Source organism: Dendrobates tinctorius, unplaced genomic scaffold (assembly GCF_039654945.1).
Source record: "Dendrobates tinctorius isolate UK_male_01 unplaced genomic scaffold, ASM3965494v1 ptg000070l, whole genome shotgun sequence".
NCBI classification, from domain to species: domain Eukaryota; kingdom Metazoa; phylum Chordata; class Amphibia; order Anura; family Dendrobatidae; genus Dendrobates; species Dendrobates tinctorius.
Window position 1 is genome coordinate 39,744,524 of NW_027361738.1, and position 18,176 is coordinate 39,762,699.

General features: G+C 39.7%; 1 long non-coding RNA gene across 2 annotated transcripts in view; it reads left to right on the forward strand.

The window, feature by feature from the left end:
• Nucleotides 1–17,732, forward strand: part of LOC141095936 (uncharacterized) — a 176,965-nt gene extending 159,233 nt beyond the window's left edge. Inside the window, exons 1-2 of one of the 2 annotated variants that reach the window (XR_012233513.1) lie at nucleotides 14,841–15,391; nucleotides 16,806–17,732. This is a non-coding gene — a long non-coding RNA (uncharacterized lncRNA). Of the gene's footprint in view, nucleotides 1–14,840; nucleotides 15,392–16,805 lie in introns of those variants that run through there. The other variant, XR_012233514.1, reaches the window with a different exon arrangement.
• The last annotated feature ends 444 nt before the right edge of the window (nucleotides 17,733–18,176 follow it).

Genomic DNA, 18,176 nt, shown 5'->3' on the forward strand with positions numbered 1-18,176 from the left:
AAAAAATGTTTCCAGCATAAGATTTTACACAATAAGTGGGGATGCTGAATGCAATATTATGGCAACTTATTCCACAACGACCTGGCTAATAAAACTGAAGGCCCATACAGTCGCACGTAGCTGTGGAATAGGATTCTTGCAGAAAGAGAGTCCATCCTGCTAAGGGACAAACAGACATATGGAGGCCCCTGTGCAAGGACTGTATAAATCAGTCTAATATCTCACTGTAATGCACAGGCTGCCATGAGAGGGAACGAGTTCTCCTTCAATGGAAGTCTTCAAACAGAGGCTGGACAGACATCTGTCTGAAATGGTTTAGTGAATCCTGCATGGAGCAGGGGGTTGGACACTATGACCCTGGAGCTCCCTTCCAGCTCTAAGATTCTATGATTGGATGCACTCTATAAGGCTATGCTCATATTTGTACTTGGTTTACATTTATAATGAAGCCATAATGCACTGCCAAATCTGTCATACAATGGATGCCACTGGTGGCCTATGTACCCTATTGACTTTACCTTCTGCCATGATTTCTGACTTGATTTCCACAATTCCATCTGACATATGTGCCAAAACTTCTGAGCAAGGGTCCACTCTAAACTGAGCTTATGAAGGCAATCAGAACATATTAGGAAAAAGGATTTGGAAGGATATTCAATGTAAAGTGGAAAAGGAGGGACCATCAGGGTTAGCATCTTCATCATATGCACAGGCCACAAGGGCGCCTTCCCTTCTTGCATATGTTAATTATCTTTGGATGAGCTCATTGACTGCAGCTATGTCAAAGCATTAAAGGAGAAAGATGGTTAGGCTGTATGGTGGATTGGATTTAGTAATACAAGTCTTATCACAAATTAGAAAATGGGGATAATAATTTAGAAGCATCCCATTCTCTCTGCTGATTTGTTTTGCTAACTTGTTCCAACGTATGAGAACAGATATCCGCATTCTACTTGCAGTGGCATGTAAACTAAGGCACCCCTGGACAAAATTACTGTTATTGTGAAAAATTATGCAAGTTGAAGATTGAATGATCTCTAAAAGACCTACTGTATAGTTAAAGATGACACATTTCCTTTGTATTTTAGGCAAAAAATATATATATATTTTCGTCTTTTACATCTTAAAAATTACAAAAAGGAAAATGGATCAATGCAGACGTTTTTGGCACCCTGAATGGTTTATACCTAGTAACACCCCTTTTTGAAAGTATCACAGCTTGTAAACGCTTTTTGTAGCCAGCCAAGAGTCTTTTAATTCTTGTTTGAGGGATTTTCATCCATTCTTCCTTGGAAAATGTTCCGGTTCTGTGAGATTCCTGGGTCGTCTTGCATGCACTGTTAATTTCAGGTCTAGCCACAGATTTTCAATGATATGAGAGCCATTGTATAAAACCTTCAGCTTGCACCTTTTGAGGTATTCTCTTGAGGATTTTGACTTTTCAACTTCAGCTTTTTTACAGATGATGTTATATTTGTATCAAGAATTTGTTGAAATTTCATGGAATCCATTCTTTTGATGACTCTTCCATGAAGGACACATTGTGCAGGTGTCTCTGAACAGTAGAAAAATATACCACAACTCCAGAGTCTGCTAAATCTCTCTGAAGGTCTTTTGGTGTCAAGCGAGGGTTCTGATTTACCTCTCTAGCAATCCTACTAGCGGCTCTCCCTGAAATTTTGCTTGGTCTTCTAGACCTTGTCTTGAACTCTATTGTTCCTGTTAACTACCATTTCTTAATTACATTTCAAACTGAGGAAAGGACAACTAGAAAACACTTTGCTATCTTCTTGTAGCTTTCTCCTGCTTGATGGGCCTCCACCATTTTCAGAGTGCTAAGCAGATGTTTAGAAGAACTCATGGCTGCTGTTTTTTGGCATGAGGTTAGAGGAGGCTGTGTTTTATAAGGCTGTGTGCACACGATGCAGATTTGCAGCAGTTCCGCAGCGGATTTTACCACGCAGAAACGTTGCATTTCTGCATTGTGATGTACAGTAGCCTTAAAATCAATGTAAAAAAAAAACAGCTGTGCAGACGCTGCGGATTTTTCCGCGGTACAAAATCCGCAGCATGTTACTGCTTTTGTGTGGTTTTCCATCTCCCCTGTCACCAAATTCGCAGGGGGAAAACCGCGATGGAAAACCGCACAAAAACCACATGAAAACCGCATGAAAAATGGAAGAAATCAGCAGGAAAAATGCAGGTCATTTGACCTGCGGATTTCTTCCATTCTGCGCGGAAAAATCCGCAGGGCAAAAAAGTCCGTCTGCACTCAGCCTCAAGCTGGGAAATTTGCATCACCTGGCCTTTCGTTACGATGATAGTGAACAAGCCATAACCCTAACAGGCTAATTAAGGTCTGAAACCTTGGTCAAAGTTATCTGAGTACACAAATCTCCAAGGGGGCCCAAACTTTTGTTTTGGCTCATTTTCCTTTTTGTAATTTTTAAAATCTAAAAAATTACATTATATTTTTATTTTTTTGGTCTAAAATACAAAGGGAATGTGTCATCTCTAACTTTAGGCCTTTTAGAGATCATTACATCTTCAACTTGCTTATTTGTTCACAATCAGTAGTTTTGACCAGAGGTGCCCAAACTTTTACATACCACTGTATTTTTTGCGTTTGATAGGGAAAGGAAAATGGCTAAAGTTGTCATAAGTCTTTGAGTAAAATTGTATGTCTTCACCAGCATTGAATCAGCCAGGTGGGTATAATTCTAATAAGTTCTCTTAGTTCTTGTAGAAAGAACTACTAAAATACATGTAGCATCTCTGTAGAAATTATCACCTCATCCCTAAGATACGAATTGTAATTTCTACAGAATTGCTGCAAGCTGGAGCTGTCCGACCTCAGAAGAAAAGTTTATGTGACTGCAGACTGTCAAACTGGGACAGTGTGCAATGTGCACACTGTCATGATCCCCCTGCATTTCCCTATGGGAGAGCAGTCACATGGCTGCATGTATGAGATTTGCACACTTTACTTGCGGTCACATGCCAATTTGACTCACCCTCTCATTGTCAATGCAACCCTTTTCTCCCACTCTTGACACACTGATAGCAACACCGCAGAAGAAATGCTAGTCTAAGGGGGGCAGATTCCTTGTAGGAATGTTCGGACCTGACGCCCATAATGTGGTCGTGCACCATCATGCTGGAAAAATTCAGGGAACGTGCCATCTTCAGTGCATAAAGAGGGCAACACATCATCATGTAGCAATTTCAGATATCCAGTGGCATTGAGGTTTCCACTGATGAAGAATGGCCCCACTATCTTTGTACCCCATATACCACACCATACCATCAATTATGGGTGTCGGGTCCAAGCATTCCTACATGAACAGTTTCCTGGAAAGTAGATTGGCCATTCAACTGGCCCACGACGACCACCAAGGTCTCCAGATCTGATGACCCCCTTAGGGTGTGTGCACACGCTGTGGATTCTGCTGCGGAATTTTCTGCGCGGATTTTGCAAAATCCGCAGGTAACTCCGCAGGTCAAAAGACCTGCGGTTTATCTGCGGATTAGCCTGCGGTTTTCCCCTGTGGTTTGACACCTGGACAATGGATTAGGTGTAAAACCGCTGCAGATTCCACACAAAGAAGTGACATGCTGCGGTTTTGAAACCGCAGCAAGGCCGCGCGGAAAATTCTGCACCGTGTGCACTGCGGTTTTTGCTTTCCATTGATTCTAATGGTACTGTACACCGCAGCAGAATCCACATTGTGTGCACACACCCTTAGACTTATCTTTGGGGTCATCTGAAGGCAATTGTCTATGCTGTGAAGATACGAGATGTGCAGCATCTGAAACAACAGATACTGGAAGCCTGTGCTAGCATTTCTTCTGCGGTGTTGCTATCAGTGTGTCAAGAGTGGGAGAAGAGGGTTGCATTGACAATCCAACACAATGGGCAGCACTTTGAACACATTTTATAAGTGGTCATAAACTTGTAAATAACTCATGAAAGAATAAAGTTATGTTAAAACCAAGCAACCATTGTTTTTCTTGTGAAATTCTCAATAAGCTTGATGTGTCAAATGACCCTCTTTCCATTGAACAAAATGGCCGACTTCAAAATGGCCGCCATGGTCACCACCCATCTTAAGAAGTTTCCCCCCTCCCATATACTAATGTGCCACAAACAGGAAGTTGATATCACCAACCATTCACATTTTATTCAGGTGTATCCATATAAATTGATTGATTCTTATTGATTTATACTCTGTGGTTGTTTATCTGTTATATGTGAGGAATTGCACCTTTATTTACCCCTTTCAGCTACCCACTCCATACTCTATGTGACACCCCTCTGTCCCCCCACTGGTACTTTATGCTCGGCGTTCCCTAACTGCATTTCTGCTTTTTTTCGTATGATGTTTTTAAATATTACTAAATAAAAATTAATTATTCTGTCTTTAAATATTTTTGGATCTCCTCTTATCATCCCGTATTTATACACATATGGGATTTTTGTTGTCCTAAGGTAACCAGTATATAGAGTACACAGAATATGCCACATTTGTGGTGACAATCCAATAAAGATGTGCATTGTTCATTAAATCATTATTTCCTGTTAATCATGCCTCCCCATTTTAGCGCTGGGAGCACAATGCGAGCCCTGCTGGGGGGCTGTGATCCCTTCTGTGGCTCGCTGACCTTACCCACATTTTCTTTTGATGTCCCAGGAGCTTATGCACTTTTATGCTTAAAGTTTGTAGTTCGCATTCCCACTATGCCAGAGATCAGATACAGAAAATAGAGACACCAAGAGACTAACAGAAATGTATATGATGGGTGACACTGAGTCTTATACCAGTATATGTATGTAGGGATCATACATGAAGTGGAACTTGACATCTTCATTTACTGATAGAATACCGAATTTTAGAGTATAATTTATGTCTTACAAGCTGAAGAGCCCGGCGCTGCCCGGGCATAGTAACTAACTGTGGTTAGTTATAGCAAATTATAATTATCCTCCATCCCATAGTCCCGTGCCAATATACCCATCATACATATCCACCATCCCATAGGCCCGTGCCCATATACCCATCATACATATCCTCCATCCCATAGTCGAGTGCCCATATACCCATCACACATCCTCCATCCCATAGTCCCATGCCCATATACCCATCATACATATCCTCCATCCCATAGTCCCATGCCCATATACCCATCACACATCCTCCATCCCATAGTCAAGTGCCCATATACCCATCACACATCCTCCATCCCATAGTCCCATGCCCATATACCCCATCATACATATCCTCCATCCCATAGTCCCATGCCCATATACCCATCATACATATCCTCCATCCCATAGTCCCATGCCCATATACCCATCATACATATCCTCCATCCCATAGTCGAGTGCCCATATATCCATCACACATCCTCCATCCCATAGTCCCATGCCCATATACCCATCACACATCCTCCATCCCATAGTCCCATGCCCATATACCCATGGTCAACGAAATTATTATTATTATTATTATTATTATTATTATAATATTGTTGTGCTTAGCATTTCCACAATAAAGTAATCTTATACGTATAGTCAATGCAGTCACCCCCTCCCCCCCGGAAAAAATATATATATATAGAAATGTCATTATGGGGATACTACAACACAGCATCATTGTGTTACATGTTATATATTCATGTGTTATTACTGTATATGTGTGACCTTAATAAGGAGAAACACTATATAAAGCCAACAGAGGTAGAATGTGTCTGACTAAGGCTTAGAAGGAAAAATTCTGAGGTCCATGCTCCATCTATATAAAATATACAGTATACTGTATACATGCAAGAAAAAGCCCAATGGTCAAATACTTTAAATACTAAACTTGCCCCCAAAGGACACAAATATCAAGAGATAAAAACACTAATATATCAAATAGATAATGTACTTTATCATCACTGTCCCCATTGGGGCTCACAATCTACATTCCCTATCTATATGTCTTTGGAGTGTCGGAGGAAACCCATGCAAACATGGGGAGAGCATACAAACTCCTTGCAAATGTTGTCCTTGGTGGGATTTGAACCCAGGGCTCCAGTGCTGGAAAGCAACAGTGCTAACCACTGAGCCACCGTGCTTCCGTTATTGCATTGTGCAGTCTGTGGTAATTATTGCCTACTTCTGCTGGACATGTACGATTCATTATTATGTCAGTACATACAGTGGAAACTAGAAGTTTTCATACACTATACATAAAGACACATCTGCATGTTTTTCTCAATATCTGATGTGAAATCAGAATAAACCTTTCCTGTTTTAGGTCAATTAGGATTACCATAATTATTAATATTTGCCAAATGCCAGAATAATGAGAGAGAGAATGTTTTAAGGCATTTTTATTACTTACTCCAAAGTAAGGTCTTTTCCTATGGCTTTTTAGAGTAAACTCTACTCCAAAATTCATATCAAACATGTCTTTCTGAAAAAAAACAACATTGTTTAATAAGCTTTATTCATATAGATGGGAAAACATGCCTCACGTATTTTTTGGGCTTTTTTTTGTTTTTTTTTGCAGTGGAAAAAAAAGCAACATAATTTCTTGAAGCATTTCACATTTAACAACTGTAGTCATTGCATCACTAAAAACAGAATAATGCAACCAATGCATAAAAAAAACTTTCAAAAAGTGTTCTTCTTTTAGGCTACGTTACCACAGTGTATTTGAAGTGAGTTTTTGACACTGCATATTTTTGGGTAAAATGAAAGTAACCTATCATACTTAAAAGGAACCTGTCAGGTCCCCCGTGCCCCCAGAACCACCAGTACTAGTGTCTACATACAGCTCTGGCAAAAATTAAGAGACCACCACATCAAAACCCTGTCATGGGCAGCCCATTCTCTAGACCTGAACCCCATTGAAAACCTCTGGAATGTAATAAAGAGGGTGATGGATAGTCACAAGCCATCAAACAAAGAAGAACTGCTTAAATATTTGCGCCAGAAGCAGTGTGAAAGACTGGTGGAAAGCATATCAAGACGCATGAATGCTGTGAATAAAAATCATGGTTATTCCACAAAATATTGATTTCTGAACTCTTCCTGAGTTAAAACATTAGTATTGTTATTTCTAAAAGATTATGAACTTGTTTTCTTTGCATTATTTGAGGTCTGAAAGCACTGTTGTTGTTTTTTTTTCATTTTGACCATTTCTCCTCTTCAGAAAAAAAAAAACAAAATTGATTGCTTGGAAATTCGGAGACATGTTGTCAGCAGTTTGTAGACTAAAAGAACAATTTACATTTTACTCAAAAATATACCTGTAAAGAGAAAAATCAGATAAACTGAACATTTGAAAGTGGTCTCTTAATTTTTGCCAGAGCTGTGTATAAACACGCTGTCTAACAGTCCTTGTATTACATTACATAAACAGATCTTTATAAAAAGTGATTCTAGAGTCCATTTATGATTTGTAAATGAACCCTTTGACTAGTCGAGTGGGCCTTAGGCTATGTGCACACGGTGCGGATTCTGCTGCGGATCCGCAGCGATTCTGGCCCTGCGGGTCCGCAGCAGTTTCTGCTGCGTTGTACAGTACCATTGTTTCCAATGGTAAAACCAAAAACGCTGTGCACATGCTGCAGATTTTTCAGCGCAGATTTGCTGCGGGTTACAATCCGCAGCATGTCAATTGTTTGTGCGGAATCCACTGCGGTTTCACATCTCCTCTATTGTAGAGGTGTGAAACTGCAGGGCTAAACTGCAGCCTAGACCGCAGGTAAACCGCAGGTCTTTTTGACCTGCAGTTTTTCCAAAATCCGCACCACTGAAAACTACGCGTGCACATAGCCTTAGTGTTATGAATGGGTCACCGAGGAGGATAGCAGGCCCAGGCTAAGCCACAGAAAACCAGAGAGGTTGGTAATTAAGCGGATGCAGACCCCTGATCCTGTCCACACAACTAGCAGTAGCCGTGGAGCGTACCTACGATGATCCTAAACGCCTCGGCACAGCCGGAGAGCTAACTAAGCCTAAAGCAAGAAAGGGGAAATCTAACTGCCCCAGAGCAGACCCCAAAGGAATAGATAGCCCCCAAACATATATTGTCGGTGAGACAAGATGAAAACACAAATGCAGGCAGAAAAATAGACTGAGCAAACGATGGGGCCCACACTGACTAGACAGGACAGGAAAGGAAAGACACTGCCTGCAATCACGCAAAAAACCCTGCAAAAAGTCCAACATGTCTGATGCACAAAAGACACTGAAGTCGCACGACTTCGCCCCCACTATATCAGCACTCTTGTATATTCTGAAAGCAAACCAAAAAGAGACCAATATAACAGGGGACAAAACAAACTGGCACAAGCGGTAACATATGGGTGGTGATTTAGCACAGCCCCAGCCAGAGCTGGCTGACCTGCACAAAGCAGAGATAGACAAAACCAGATCAAATGCAATCAGAATAGCAAATGAACTACTTAGCTGAACCATGCAGGGAAAGAGCAGGAGACATCAGACCTCAGAAGGCACAGGAAGAAAATCACCAGCAGATAGAGGGAGTCAGCTTACTTAAATCCCAATCAGAAACCCCAGATCTCCAATCGTCTTCCTCATTATCAGGTGGCAAGCTTCTGTCAATCAGATCAGCTCCACTACCTCCAGTAACCTCCAGAGGGAGCCCAGAAAGAGAACTCGTAACCCCTCTCTCAATCTGACTAGCTCCACTACCTTCAGTAATCACCAGAGGGAAACCAGAGAGGGAATTCACAACACCTTAGTATCCCCAGACTAGTCGGCCCACTAAGCATGTTATCCCGTCCCTGTGGACGTGATAATATAACTTACAAGGGTCGGCGACATCGTAAGAGCTATACTTACTGTACCTCACGCATGTCCGTGGCTTTTTCCCGCTCATCATTGATCCTCTGAAGTCAGGTGTACGGGTGCCAGCTTCAGAGAGGCGCACTGCGCATGATCCGAAGTGCAGAAACTTAAGTACATCAAAACTCCTCAAAAAGCTCATCATGGGAACGTAGCTTAAAACTTTTTTATGCTTTTTTTTCTTCGGCTTAAAAAAGAGAAATAAAACAAATCTCGGAATGAACTTGTCCTTATATTGGGGCACAGCAGAAACTCAAGCAATCAATTACAAAGAAATACAAAAAAAAGACAGTTCATGGCCTCATCATGGCCAAACCATTTAGCATTAGGCTGGGTTTCCCTCTATGGATCAGCTTTCCTGTGCCTTAACCCCTTACTGCCATCCGACGGTATAATATATGTGCCCGCAATAGCGGAGGGCGGAATCGCGATCCGCCCACGGCTATTAACTAGTTAAATGCCGCTGTCAAACTGACAGCGGCATTTAACAAGTGCTTCCGGACATCCGGACGTAAATGCGCTCACCGGTCACCCGCATCACGTGATCACGGGTCACCGATGTGTCGGCATGACAACTAGAGATCTCCTTGAGACCTCTATGGTTGTTGATGCCGGATTTCTGTGAGCGCCACCCTGTGGTCGGCACTCATAGTAATGCAGTAATTCTGCTACATAGAGGCGATCTGAGCATCGCCTCTATTTAGCAGAGCCGATCAAGTTGTGGTAGCGTCTAGCCTTCCATGGAGGCTATTGAAGCATGCCAAAAGTAAACAAAAAAAGGTTTTAAAAATATGAAAAAAATAAAAAAGCATAAAAGTTCAAATCACCCCCCTTTCGCCCCATTGAAAATAAAACAATAAAAATAAAATCAAACATAGGCATATTTGGTATTGCCGTGTTCAGAATCGCCCGATCTATCAATGAAAAAAGGATTAACCCGATCGCTTAACGGCGTAACAAGAAAGAAAAATCAAAACACCAGAATTACGGGTTTTTTGTCCCCGCGACATTGCATTAAAATGCAATAATGGGCGATCGAAAGATCGTATCTACACAAAAATTGTATCATTAAAATTGTCAGCTTGGCACGCAAAGAATAAGCCCTCATCCAACCCTGGATCATGAAAAATGGAGATGCTACGAGTATTGGAAAATAGCGCAATTTTTTTTTTTTTTAGCAAAATTTTGAATTTTTTTCACCACTTAGATAAAAAAGAACCTAGACATGTTTGGTGTCTATGAACTCGTAATGACCTGGAGAATCATAATGGCAGGTCAGTTTTAATATTTAGTGAACCTAGCAAAAAAGCCAAGCAAAAAACAAGTGTGGGATTGCACTTCTTTTTGCAATTTCACCGCACTTGGAATTTATTTCCCGTTTTCTGTTACAAGACATGGTAAAACCATTGAGATTGTTCAAAAGTACAACTCATCCTGCAAAACATAAGCCATCACACGGTCATATTAACTGAAAAATAAAAAAGTTATGGCTCTGGGAAGAAAGGGAGTGAAAAACGAAAACGCAAAACCGAAAAAAAGCTCCTGTCATGAAGGGGTTAATAGATCAACACTAATATCAAAAATGCATCAGCTGTCAGCAAATCTGTTTGCCAGTCCCACTGCAAAATTGGTAGGGCTGAGTTCCTAAATATCTGGACATCCATTTTTTTTTTTGGGGGGGGGGGTTATTCCATCCGGCATGGCAATAAAACACCAGAGTTAATCCTATGTGAAAACGGATGGGAAAGTTTTCTATAGAATCATTCATATCTGAAACTGGTGAAAATGCCTGATGACAACTGATCCAATTTTGACATCAATTGTGAACAGTTCAGGCACAAAGGAAACTAACATGGATTGTGCAAATATATGGAAACTTGGCCTAAGTTGTATGTAAAAAAAAATGTAATATATGGTGTTTTTTAATCTGGTAACTTGAAGAGTCCAATGCAACAAGTGACGTGCCAGACGAATGTGAATGACCCCATCGCCAGACGACCATAGGTGGGAATGAAGCTATACCATATTTATTAGGGTACATTTACACTGGCCAAATATTCCTAGAAATGCTCGTTACCTAATAATAAAATATTTGTTTGTTGGAAAAAATGTAAGCTCGCTTAAAAATCATCTTTCTCAACAGCACATTGGCCTAGGGAAAACAGGACATGTGCTGCCGAGAACAATGACAGTTTATGTGCTCAGAATAACCTGTTCCTGCCCAATATAACTCATTGGGACACAACTGATAGAAAACTGTGCAATTTGTCATCAAGCGTTTTCACTGCTTTCTTCAAAGCATTGTTCTTGTACAATACTGCGTCAAACATTATAAGGGTGTGTGCACACGCTGCGGATTCAGCTGCGGTGTACAGTACCATTATTCCCTATGGGAAATGGAAACCGCAGGGCAGACGGTGCGGAATTTTCTGCGGTTTCTAAACCGCAGAAAGAATTGACATGTCAATTCTTTCTGCGGATTCCGCTGTGGTTTACCATCTCCTCCATTGTGGAGATGCTAAAACCGCAGGATAATCCGCAGATAGGATTTATCTGCCGATTTTAAAAATCTGCGCGGATCAATCAGCAGCAGATTCCGCAGCGTGTGCACACAGCCTAAGGCTTCTTTCCTACGGTAAGTATTTGATGAGTTTTTTATACTATACAACTACATAGAAAAACTCCTATGTCCATAACAACATCTGTAAATACTAATACTAATATCTGTAAATACCCAATATGCAAGCAATAAGCAAAAAAGGTGTCAGACATAAAGTCAATATCATATACAAGAGGTGCAATATTAAATATAAAAAGAATCTTTATCAAACATGATTAAAAAGACATATAGAAAAGAGTGACACTGCATATAAGTGGGAAAAGAAAGTACACCCTGACCAGTATGAATGAATGCTTACGTTCACATAGTCAGATACAGGCACAGATTGAATATGGGCATACTGTATATATAAGTCAAAGTGATACCAAAATCCATTAACTGTAACGTGCCTGTACTGGTCAAAGAATGAAGAACGTAATACCAAAATAAAGGGTTACTGAAAACTGGGCAGTCACTCACGACTCGGCACATGTTTCGCCTGTTGCTTCATCCAGGGCTCAGAAAGTCTGCATTTATACACCTATTGCGTAAATTAGGTTATTTGCATGTTTTTCAATGTATTTTTATCTCATTTTGAAGCCGCAGTTTTTCTCTGTTTTTTTTTGTATGGCATGTTTTAAATTAAGCTTCTTTGTTTTTGGTACATCCTGGTATTTGACTTGACAATACTTTATTGGAAGTCATGTGCGGATTACATGTTTTTAGCGGTTTTCTTTTTTTTTTACCTGCAGAATTTCCGCATCTAATGCAAATCCATGAGGAAAATGCGCACATAAAACTTTGCGCAACTGCAAAAGAAATTGACATGTTGAAGATTTGAAAAATCTCACCGTAGGTCAGTTTAGGGTGTGTGCGCACATTGCGGATTCTGCTGCGGATTTGGCTAAATTCCGCAGGTAAATCCACAGGTCAAATGACCTGCATTTTAACTGCGTATTTAGTGCGGATTAGCCTGCGGTTTTCCCCTGCATTTTAACACCTAGTAATGGAGCAGGTGTCAAACTGCAGCGGATTCCACACAAAGAATTGACATGCTGCAAATTTAAAACCGCGGAAAAATCCGCAGGGTCAAATCCGCTGCGGATCCGCAACCTGTGCACACACCCTTACACAGTGGGGAAAAAAGCACAGTAGGCGTGAGATTTCTATAAGTTCCATTCACTTTGCTGGAGTTTTAAGACACATTCGCACGTTCAGTAGTTGATCAATATCTTATATCAGCATTTGTAAGGAGGCAAAACGAGGTGAGAAATGCAGAAGTGGTGACTAGAGTTGTGCGAATATCTTCAGTTCCTGGCCTATTGAGCAAGCTATAGCGCTTGCCGAAAAGACTAACAGCGGGAACCTGCCTTCCTGGATCGCGCCGGATGAACAGCTGATTGCCGCCACCGCTGCTGCATGTCGCGGCTGTGTTACAGTCACGGCACATGCATGGGGAGCCTGTGTGTTGGAAACAAATTTTCCTTTTCCTAGATTATTACAATTTTCTAAAAATAGATTTTTTTTCTGACATTTTTAGATTAAAGTTTTCATTCAAATTATTTTGGAGTGCTGCCCCCTTTTTGAGTTTTCGTGTGCAAGAGGTTTTAGCTATAACCTTTGGGGGCTTTCACCAATATTTGCATGGAAAAGTGCTGCTTTTATCGATAGATAGATAGATAGATAGATAGATAGATAGATAGATAGATAGATAGATAGATAGATAGATAGATAGATAGATAGATAAAACACAGCAGCACTCTATAGGAGCCAAGATATACGCAAACACTGAAAACATTGAATCTAAAATGTGTTAGAATTCAGTAAGATGAACTTACAAAAATTAAGGTTCTTCGTGCATAAATTGGCCAATTCATATGTACCCATCAACCATGGCAAGGTGACCACCCTCTGATGGGTCCCTGTTCTACTGTTCATAGATCTCTTGAGTTATTAGCCTTAAGTTAAATGGACAAAACCTGTCTCTGGAGGACCAGTAGTCTACAATTCAAATGGGTAAGTAGAACTGATATACATCAGCTGCTGGTCAATGGGAGGAGTGCGCAGAGTCATGTTGGAGGCAGTCACACCTCCAATAGTAAAACATAAAGAAAAAACCTGACCTGCACCTGCTAGGTGTGACCAGGTGCCAGCTGCAATAGCTCCCTTATATAGAAAAAGAAAACACTCCTCCCGTGATTTTATCAGTTCTACTTGCCCATTTGAATTGTAGACTCATGGACCCGCGAGAGACATGGTTTTTTTTTTCATTTAATTGTAGGCTAATAGCTCAAGAGAGGAATGTACAGTAGAACAGGAACCCATCAGAGGAAGGTCACCTTGCTGTGGTTGATGGGCACACATGAGTTGGCAAATTTGTGCTGAAAAACCTTAGTTTTTGTAAGTTCATCTTACTGAATAATAATACAATAATACAGTTTAGATTCAATGTTTTCAGTGTTTGCATATATAATGGCTCCTATAGAGTGCTGCTGTGTTTTCTTTTTCTATATGATGCAGCTATCCCAGCTGGCACCTGTTCACACCTAGGAGGTGCTGGTCAGGTTTTTTCTATAGATAGATATTGGATAGATAGATAGATATTGGATAGATAGATAGATAGATAGATAGATATGGGATAGATAGATTTCATAGATAGATAGATAGATAGATAGATATGGAATAAATATGGGATAGATAGATAGATAGATAGATAGATAGATAGATAGATAGATAGATATGGGATAGATAGATAATAGATATATATGGGATAGATATGGGATAGATAGATAGATAGATAGATATGGAATAAATATGGGATAGATAGATAGATAGATAGATAGATATGGGATAGATAGATAATAGATAGATATGGGATAGATATGGGATAGATAGATAGATAGATAGATAGATAGATAGATAGATAGATAGATAGATAGATAGATATGGGATAGATAGATAATAGATAGATATGGGATAGATATGGGATAGATAGATAGATAGATAGATAGATAGATAGATAGATAGATAGATAGAATGATAGCATCCATGTCATTGGATTCTTCTTGCTACATGCAATCAATGTATTGTATTGTCTGTGAAGTTTGTGATTCCCATCATTTGCATCATCTTGTTATCCAAAATGCTTTCTGAAAAAATGGAAGCCTGACATCACTAAACACCCTTCTAACAATAATGTAGTCATTCCATGCGTTTGCCTGTTTCCCTTTCTTGTCAAATCTATATTTTTAATAAGTAAAAGCGCCCTAGGAGGTGACAAGCTCTCGGTGGAAGTGTCCAACCTGCCTTTGAAGTATGTGACTCCACAAAGGGATGAGTATGAAAAGGAGAGCTGCAGCTCCGAGCTGCCCCCTGCATTGTACCCGAGCAGATCTTGGAGGGAACCATTGGAGCAGATCCGTGCAGTGATCTCAGCCCTCTGATCTGTGAGCTGGGAAAGAGCAGTCGCCGCTCATTCACAAATCCTGCTGAATGCCGCCCCGCCCGCCAGGAGGACCGCAGCCCGCCAGGAGGACCGCAGCCCGGCAGGAGGACCGCAGCCCGGCAGGAGGACCGCAGCCCGCAGGAGAGACGAGGCACCACATCAACATAGCATTAGCTTCTCGTGTTTTTTTTTTTTTTCCTCAGACACAAAAAAAAATGATCCAGCCCCCTGCGATTCTAATCCCAAATATCAAATCTAGAACTCATTGATTCCTGCACAACATCGATTATCCTATAGGAATGAAAGTGAGCAAGTCACTTCCAGAGATGGAGATCTCCTGCCACAGCCAAGTGCTGAGGACCAGGTCTGCACAAACCTGTCCAAGTGTATATTCTTCTCTCATTAATAGCACACCTGGCTTGTAGTTCTCCACCAGTAGTATTACATTGTTAGACTGTCTTTGGAAGAAGAAAGGACTAAGATAAAAGTGAGTGCATTTCATATGTATGTGAGATATATATATCTATATCACATACATATTATTATTATTTATTTATATAGCACTATTGATTCCATGGTGCTGTACATGGTATATATATATATATATATATATATACTGGGAAGATGTGCATTTATCATCAAGCAATCAAGCAAACATGAAATAATGACTGTTAAATATTGTGACTGTAAGGATTCTTTAGTTTCTTTTTATCTATTTGTTTTTTTTGCATTTAATTTATACTTTTGTATCTATTTTTTCTTCTTTTGCACCGTTTGTTTTATTTTTGCATTTATCTGTTTATGTATGCATTCATTTATTCGTTTATGTTTTCTGTAACAAAAACGTTTTCTTTCTAAATAAAATCCGTAACGATCATTGTAGATAGATACATAGCTATAAATTAAAAACTCTGTGTTGCAAAAAAAAAAGAAAAAACAGTTTCCACACTAAAGTATTGCAATATACACCATAGTTTATAATGCTTTACTGATGGTAATTGTCACAATTTTTACTATCTAATGATGTTATCGTTTTTCTTTTTTCAGTCCCCCTGAGAATAAAAAATGAAATCCCATATAAACACATTATATATGCTTTATTCTGTCACACTAAGCACAAAATATTGAAAACTAGCATTATATATATAGATATATATACACACATAGTTATATATATACTGCTCAAAAAAAAATAAAGGGAGCACTTAACCCACACAGACTACTAGGATGTGTTCCCTTTATTTTTGGGCAGTATCTATTGGCATACTGTGCCTTCTGCCTATGGCAGCCCTCAATAATCACATCATACACTCATTTCTGGGAGGGGGACACCCTGCCCCTTATGAATGGTGGGTTTTAACGACATAAGAAAATGTCAGATGTTGGGTTGGAAGGAGGTTAACAAGGGGGGTCCTGGGGATGGATTAACCTTTTGTGATTCAATACAAATTATACTTCGTGGCAGGAGAGCGATTTAAAGCCACTAGAGACCCCGCTAACAAAGGGAACGGAAATTGATCCTAATTAGAAAAAGAAAATATTATAACAAATATGCAAATGAAATGAATTAGTATTCTGAAATTTTGTGGAGATTGCGAAGTTTTTAAGAATAGGCTGGATGGAAATATTGGTCACAATAGAGTATGTTATGCGATGGTTTATTATTATTATTATTATTATTATTATTATGATGATGATGATGAAGATGAAAAAAAAACTGAAATGGACTAAAAGACACAAAAACCAATAACAGCACTAACAGCCCTGACCATGATATAGGGGCCCACATTAGTGTGTAATGTCTCTTGTCATCAGAGGGGCCACACTGTGTCCCCCTCCCCCTTCTTGTTTATGAGCCATTAGGGTAAATGAGCTAATTAGCTGCTATTGTCTCTTATCAGGCTGGAAGCAAAGAGGTGAGAAGTCCGCGGAATGCAGAGAGACCCAGGACCGGGGAGCGCAGGCTGCGGGATCCGGACATCACTCTCACACTATAGGCTGTTTTGTCTGTGAGGATTAGAATTCTTCTGTGGAAGGAAAGCGCCAGCAGCTGAGATGGGCCATTAGATATAGATAATTCCTCCAGGCCCATTACCCCAGACAGGAGATCCTGAGCCTTATATATCACATGGGTGCAGATGTAGCAGAGCCGAGCCGGTCACAAAGCATGATTACATCTATCTATAATCTAATATCAGTGTAAGACTTGAGCCTTCCCCATGCTATTTGGAAGATAGATAGATAGACAGATAGATAGATAGATAGATAGAAAGATAGATAGATAGATAGATAGATAGATAGATAGATAGATAGATAGATAGATAGATATTGGATAGATAGGTATGGGATAGATAGATATTGGATAGATAGATAGATAGATAGATAGATATGGGATAGATAGATAGATAGATAGATAGATAGATAGATAGATAGATAGATAGATAGATATTGGATGGATAGTTAGATAGATAGATAGATATTGGATGGATAGATAGATAGATAGATAGATATGGGATAGCTAGATAGATAGATATGGGATAGATAGATAGGTATGGGATAGATAGATAGATAGATAGATAGATAGATAGATAGATAGATAGATAGATATGGGATAGATAGATAGATAGATAGATAGATAGATAGAAAGAAAGATAGACAGATAGGCATGGGATATATAGATAGACATATTCCAGTGTTGCAGGAAATAAGGGACTAAGAATATCCACTGTGAAGTCCTAGCTGAATAATTATTTTGCACATGATGGTTTTCTGCACAATGTGTACATAGAGCTGACCATGCGTTTGTTTAAATTAAACAAAAAGAGAAATATGGCCTTTGAGAACTCTTTGTAGAAATAACAGAATTAGTGATTTATAAATGGACCAAATAGCAAATCCACCAGATCCTCATGAGTGCCTGCCCAGAGACTGGAATATTGGCTCCTGCTAGGAAAAAGATGAGCTGAGGTCACAAAATGCTTTTTTTTTACTTGTAAATATGTCAAAAACAAAAAGACCAAACGATTACATTTTGGGGAAGAAAGTAATTAATAAATGTATTATTATCCACTCGGCACCAGAACGTAGACAGTGATTAATCCTCCTGTTCAATGCGGCTTTTGGTGGTTATTTAAAGCCTACTATATATATATATATATATATATATATATATATATATATATATATATATATATATATATATATATATAAAAATAACGCACCTACAAGTGTAGAGCTGATGCGCTCAGAGGTCCATAGACATCACTAAGATC